The sequence below is a fragment of the Brachionichthys hirsutus genome, unplaced genomic scaffold (assembly GCF_040956055.1).
Source record: "Brachionichthys hirsutus isolate HB-005 unplaced genomic scaffold, CSIRO-AGI_Bhir_v1 contig_1132, whole genome shotgun sequence".
NCBI classification, from domain to species: domain Eukaryota; kingdom Metazoa; phylum Chordata; class Actinopteri; order Lophiiformes; family Brachionichthyidae; genus Brachionichthys; species Brachionichthys hirsutus.
Genome location: NW_027180760.1, coordinates 28,254 through 34,306, shown reverse-complemented (window position 1 = coordinate 34,306; position 6,053 = coordinate 28,254). Strand labels below are relative to the sequence as shown.

At 57.0% G+C, this 6,053-nt stretch overlaps 1 long non-coding RNA gene across 1 annotated transcript; it reads right to left on the bottom strand.

Annotated features, from left to right (window-relative positions):
• Window positions 1–3,478: 3,478 nt before the first annotated feature.
• On the bottom strand, window positions 3,479–5,170 carry LOC137916654 (uncharacterized). The gene is made up of 3 exons (XR_011106525.1): window positions 4,923–5,170; window positions 3,815–3,971; window positions 3,479–3,591 (listed from the first exon to the last, which is right to left on the bottom strand). It is a non-coding gene; the product is annotated as an uncharacterized lncRNA (long non-coding RNA).
• Window positions 5,171–6,053: the final 883 nt, after the last annotated feature.

Sequence of the window (6,053 nt, the reverse complement as noted above, 5' to 3'; positions counted from 1 at the left end):
GGAGATGGGAGTCAGCAGACGGGAGACAGCAGACGGGAGACAGGAGGAGACGGGAGACAGGAGACAGAAGACATCAGACAGGAGACAGGAGACATGAGACAGCAGACAGAAGACAGGAGACAGCAGACAGGAGACGGGAGACAGGAGACAGGAGACGGAAGACGGGAGACAGGAGACAGCGGACAGCAGACAGCAAACAGGAGACGGGAGACAGCAGACAGGAGACGGGAGACAGCAGACGGAAGACGGGAGACAGGAGATGGGAGTCAGCAGACGGGAGACAGCAGACGGGAGACAGGAGATGGGAGACAGCAGACAGGTGACGGGAGACAGCAGACAGGAGACGGGAAACAGGAGATGGGAGACGGGAGACGGGAGACAGGAGACAGCAAATGGGAGACAGGAGACGGAAGACAGCAGACAGGAGACAGGAGACGGGAGACAGCAGACGGGAGACGGGAGACAGGAGACGGGAGACAGGAGATGGCAGACGGCAGACGGGAGACAGGAGACAGCAAATGGGAGACAGGAGACGGAAGACAGCAGACAGGAGACAGGAGACGGGAGACAGCAGACAGGAGACGGGAGACAGGAGATGGGAGACAGGACACACGAGACAGGAGACGGGAAACAGGAGACGGGAGATGGGAGACGGCAGACAGGAGACAGCAGACAGGAGACGGAAGACGGGAGACAGGAGACAGCGGACAGCAGACAGCAGACAGGAGACGGGAGACAGGAGACAGGAGACGGAAGACGGGAGACAGGAGACAGCGGACAGCAGACAGCAGACAGGAGACGGGAGACAGCAGACAGGAGACGGGAGACAGCAGACGGAAGACGGGAGACAGGAGATGGGAGTCAGCAGACGGGAGACAGCAGACGGGAGACAGGAGATGGGAGACAGCAGACAGGTGACGGGAGACAGCAGACAGGAGACGGGAAACAGGAGATGGGAGACGGGAGACAGGAGACAGCAAATGGGAGACAGGAGACGGAAGACAGCAGACAGGAGACAGGAGACGGGAGACAGCAGACGGGAGACGGGAGACAGGAGACGGGAGACAGGAGATGGCAGACGGCAGACGGGAGACAGGAGACAGCAAATGGGAGACAGGAGACGGAAGACAGCAGACAGGAGACAGGAGACGGGAGACAGCAGACAGGAGACGGGAGACAGGAGATGGGAGACAGGACACACGAGACAGGAGACGGGAAACAGGAGACGGGAGATGGGAGACGGCAGACAGGAGACAGCAGACAGGAGACAGGAGACGGAAGACGGGAGACAGGAGACAGCGGACAGCAGACAGCAGACAGGAGACGGGAGACAGGAGACAGGAGACAGGAGACAGGAGACGGAAGACGGGAGACAGGAGACAGCGGACAGCAGACAGCAGACAGGAGACGGGAGACAGCAGACAGGAGATGGAAGACGGGAGACAGGAGATGGGAGACGGCAGACGGGAGACGGGAGACAGCAAACAGGAGATGGGAAATGGGAGACAGGAGACAGGAGACAGGAGACGGGAGACAGGAGACAGGAGACGGGAGACAGGAGACAGCAGACAGGAGACGGGAGACGGGAGACAGGAGATGGGAGACAGAAAAAGGAGACGGGAGACAGGAGACAGCAGACAGGAGACAGGAGACAGCAGACAGGAGACGGGAGACAGCAGACGGGAGACGGGAGACAGGAGATGGGAGTCAGCAGACAGAAGACAGCAGACAGGAGACAGGAGACAGGAGACAGCAGACAGGAGACGGGAGACAGCAGACGGGAGACAGGAGATGGGAGTCAGCAGACAGGAGACAGCAGACAGGAGACAGGAGACAGGACACAGGACACAGCAGACAGGAGACAGCAGACGGGAGACAGGAGACGGGAGACAGGAGACAGCAGACGGGAGACAGGAGATGGGAGACAGCAAATGGGAGACAGGAGACGGAAGACAGCAGACAGGAGACAGCAGACGGGAGACAGCAGACAGGAGACGGGAGACAGGAGATGGCAGACAGGAGACAGCAGACGGGAGACAGGAGATGGGAGACAGCAAATGGGAGACAGGAGACAGAAGACAGCAGACGGGAGACAGGAGATGGCAGACGGCAGACAGGAGACGGGAGACGGGAGACAGCAGACAGGAGACAGGAAACGGGAGACAGGACACAGGAGACGGGAAACAGGAGACGGGAGATGGGAGACGGCAGACAGGAGACGGGAGACCGCAGACAGGAGACGAGAGACGGGAGACAGGAGACAGGAGATGGGAGACAGGAGACGGGAGACAGCAGACAGGAGACAGGAGATGGAAGACGGGAGACAGAAGACAGGAGATGGGAGACAGGAGATGGGAGACAGGAGACGGGAGACAACAGACAGGAGACGGAAGATGGGAGACAGGAGATGGGAGACAGCAGACGGCAGACGGCAGACAGGAGACGGGAGACGCAAACGGCAGACAGGAAACGGGAGACGGGAGACAGGAGACAGCAGACAGGAGACAGGCGACGGGAGACAGGAGACGGGAGACAGCAAACAGGAGACAGGAGACTGGAGACAGGAGACGGGAGACGGCAGACAGGAGATGGGAGACAGCAGACAGGAGACGGGAGACGGGAGACAGGAGACAGCAGACAGGAGACGGGAGACAGCCGACGGGAAACAGGAGACGGGAGACGGGAGATGGGAGATGGGAGACAGGAGACGGGAGACGGCAGACAGGAGATGGGAGACAGCAGACAGGAGACGGGAGACGGGAGACAGCAGACGGCAGACGAGAGACGGGAGACAGCAGATGGCAGACGGGAGACAGGAGACGGGAGACGGGAGACAGGAGACGGCAGACGGGAGACGGCAGACGGGAGACAGGAGACAGCAGACAGGAGACAGCAGACAGGAGACGGGAGACAGCCGACGGGAGATGGGAGACGGGAAACAGCAGATGGGAGACAGGAGACAGGAGACGGGAGACGGCAGACAGGAGATGGGAGACAGCAGACAGGAGACGGGAGACAGGAGACAGGAGACAGCAGACAACAGACAAGAGACGGGAGACAGCCGACGGGAGATGGGAGACGGGAGACAGCAGATGGGAGACAGGAGACAGGAGACGGCAGACAGGAGATGGGAGACAGCAGACAGGAGACGGGAACCAGCAGACGGCAGACGGAAGACAGCAGACAGGAGACGGGAGACGGGAGACAGGAGACGGGAGACAGCAGACAGGAGACAGGAGACGGGAGACAGGAGACGGGAGACAGCAGACGGGAGACGGGAGACGGGAGACAGCAGACGGGAGACGGGAGACAGGAGACGGGAGACAGCAGACGGGAGACGGGAGATGGGAGACGGGAGACAGCAGATGGGAGACAGGAGATGGGAGACAGCAGACAGGAGACGGGAGACAGCAGCGTCTTCTGGGCGGGGTTTTGACACAGAGCATCGGGTTTCGTTTGACCTGAGTAATGTCCTCACCTCTCTGGGGTCAGCATCGTTTGTCAGAGAGTCGTACAAAGACTCCAGCTGATCCCAGCTCGTCCCACACAGGATGAGTCTGGCGCCGCCCTTATGGAAGAGACGGGCACACTCTGAAGAGGGAGGACAAAACAGCAAATTAGCCTTCCTTTCGTTATTCAGATTTAGAGATTGACCCGTCCTGACCAGCAACAACTCAAGATCGGATCAGGTTTCAGGTCTTCTGTTGGCATCGCTGATTGTTGTGTCTCGTTATAACATTCATTTCTGCCTACTGAAGACCTGAACTGCATCACCATGGCGATGTAAGAGGGGCGGAGCCGGAGCAGCATTTACCAGTCCCCATGGCAGACGCAGCATCTGTGATCACCACCACTTTGTTTCGCACCAAGGACTTGGACATGAATTGCATGACCTCATTGTAGATGTAGTACACTCCTGCTGCCATGACGACGAGCAGGGGCAACAGCATCACCAGGGGGAGGTCCATGCTCTGTAGAGGAGGGAGCACAGGGTTAGTGCACGGAACGGCTGGCAGGAGATAGGGGATGCTTCTCGCTGAAGGACCTTAGACGTTCACTCAGAAACATCTGTCGCCCTGGAAACGTCCATCCCATAAATGAGCCTTTATGTACAGCATCATTGTGTGTTTGGTATTGATTCAATCATGGAAACCAATCACCTGATCAGAGTATTCAGGAAAACAGGAAATGTCACTCATGTGTCCAAACGTAGCGTAAGATCTCCCAGAAGCAGTTCAGCGGTAAAACCTCCCAGTCCACACTGGGACGTGGGGACCGTCTCCACCTGCCAGTCCACACTGGGACATGGGGACCGTCTCCACCTCCCAGTCCACACTGGGAGGTGGAGACCTGGTTACGATCAGACTAAATCAAAAGGGCCCAGAAGCAGCTGAATAGTTAACATCGTATTTTTACATCTGGAATTGTGCCTGTGCTGTAAACTGTCACTTTAAGAGGGAGGGAAACGAATGGCATGATGGGAAAAAGAGTCCAGAAGGAGTCTTGTAGTACGTTCCGGAGCAGCAAGCTAGAGCAGGTTTGGCCCCTCTGATCCGGAAGCCCTGTTTACTGTCTCACTAGATCCAATAGTCTTTTGGAGGCGGGGTCTGCAGTCTCTGATTGTCTCTCTAGTTCCCATTGAGTCGATGCAACAGCCGGAGCCTCTGCTCATTCTCACCATGCTGGGACCCGAACCCATGAAGAATGGAGTAACAGCTGAGGTTTAAATATATTCCAGTGAGGCAGCTCACCCTGTCACCAGACACCCCCAGGAGCTCCAGGGGGGGGTCACAGCTAGAACCTTACATGTCCTGTCCTAGTGGGGCGTATTCGGGCTGACCCAGGATCAGCCTGCAGCTCATGCTGTGAAAGCGGCCTAGCAGACGCACACCTGTAATCTGGGTTATTCTCGGTTCACTTACACGCAGTGAGTTAATCCTTCAGATTCTGGGTTTAGCGAGGGCCCTTGTGCTGCTCCCGTGTCCTTCACCGAGGGGCCCTTGTGCTGCTCCCGTGTCCTTCACCGAGGGGCCCTTGTGCTGCTTCCGTGTCCTTCACCGAGGGGCCCTTGTGCTGCTCCCGTGTCCTTCACCGAGGGGCCCTTGTGCTGCTCCCGTGTCCTTCACCGAGGGGCCCTTGTGCTGCTCCCGTGTCCTTCACGAAGCTCTCCCACCCGTCCGTCCGTCCCGCTGCTGCCCACTGGAGCTGCTTATAATAGCCATGAACATGACGCATGTTCCGGTTAGGAGACACTTCCAAAGCAACAAAGTAAAAACTGCTCATAAATGACGGTGAAATATTGAAGCATTATACATCGTTCTGTCCATCTGACAGTTCGGGTTAAACTAATCGGTGTCTTATGAAACACATGCTAATCATACTTATCTGATTATTTAAACTGTATCAATAATACAACGCAATATGACACAATTTATAAATAAACAACAATTATACAAAAAGCATAGCTTTTCACGGTGAGTTTTATTTGTACAATATTTAAAGCAAAATGCCTTTGAGAGAGCAATGGGATCAATTTCCTGAGGAATGCTGGGAGAAGCTGATAAACGGTGCGTGTATCGATAAAGCAGCCATTTATTGACACGCGGCACGGCGCCGCCTGAAGAACGCCGGTAAGGATCGTAGCGAGACGCTGAGTGGCGTAGTTCATGTGACGTGTTAATTAAAGGCGGGGTTCTGTCTGTGGGCGGTGACCGCGCAGTTCTCGCGAGACTCTGCAGAAGTCCAGGATCACGTGGGCTCTCCCCTTCACTCCCGCTGCTGGCCCGGCTCGACGCGGAGCCGACCCGGAGATAGTGCTCTTTGTGCCGCTGCAGCTCGGGAGGTGCGCTCCTTTCTCACACCGTGTCTACCGGAGAGGAAAGCGCGGGGACCGGACTTCCAGACCGGCTCTTTCAAAAAACAAAAGTCGGGTTCAAGACGCCGGCCAGGATCGGATTAGGTATTAGGGTGGCTAATCGGGCTAGCGTTAGCCTAGCTACGGGGCGCTGGGTGGGCTTCGCCCGGACTTGCTGCTGGCTGGCTGCAGGCTCCGT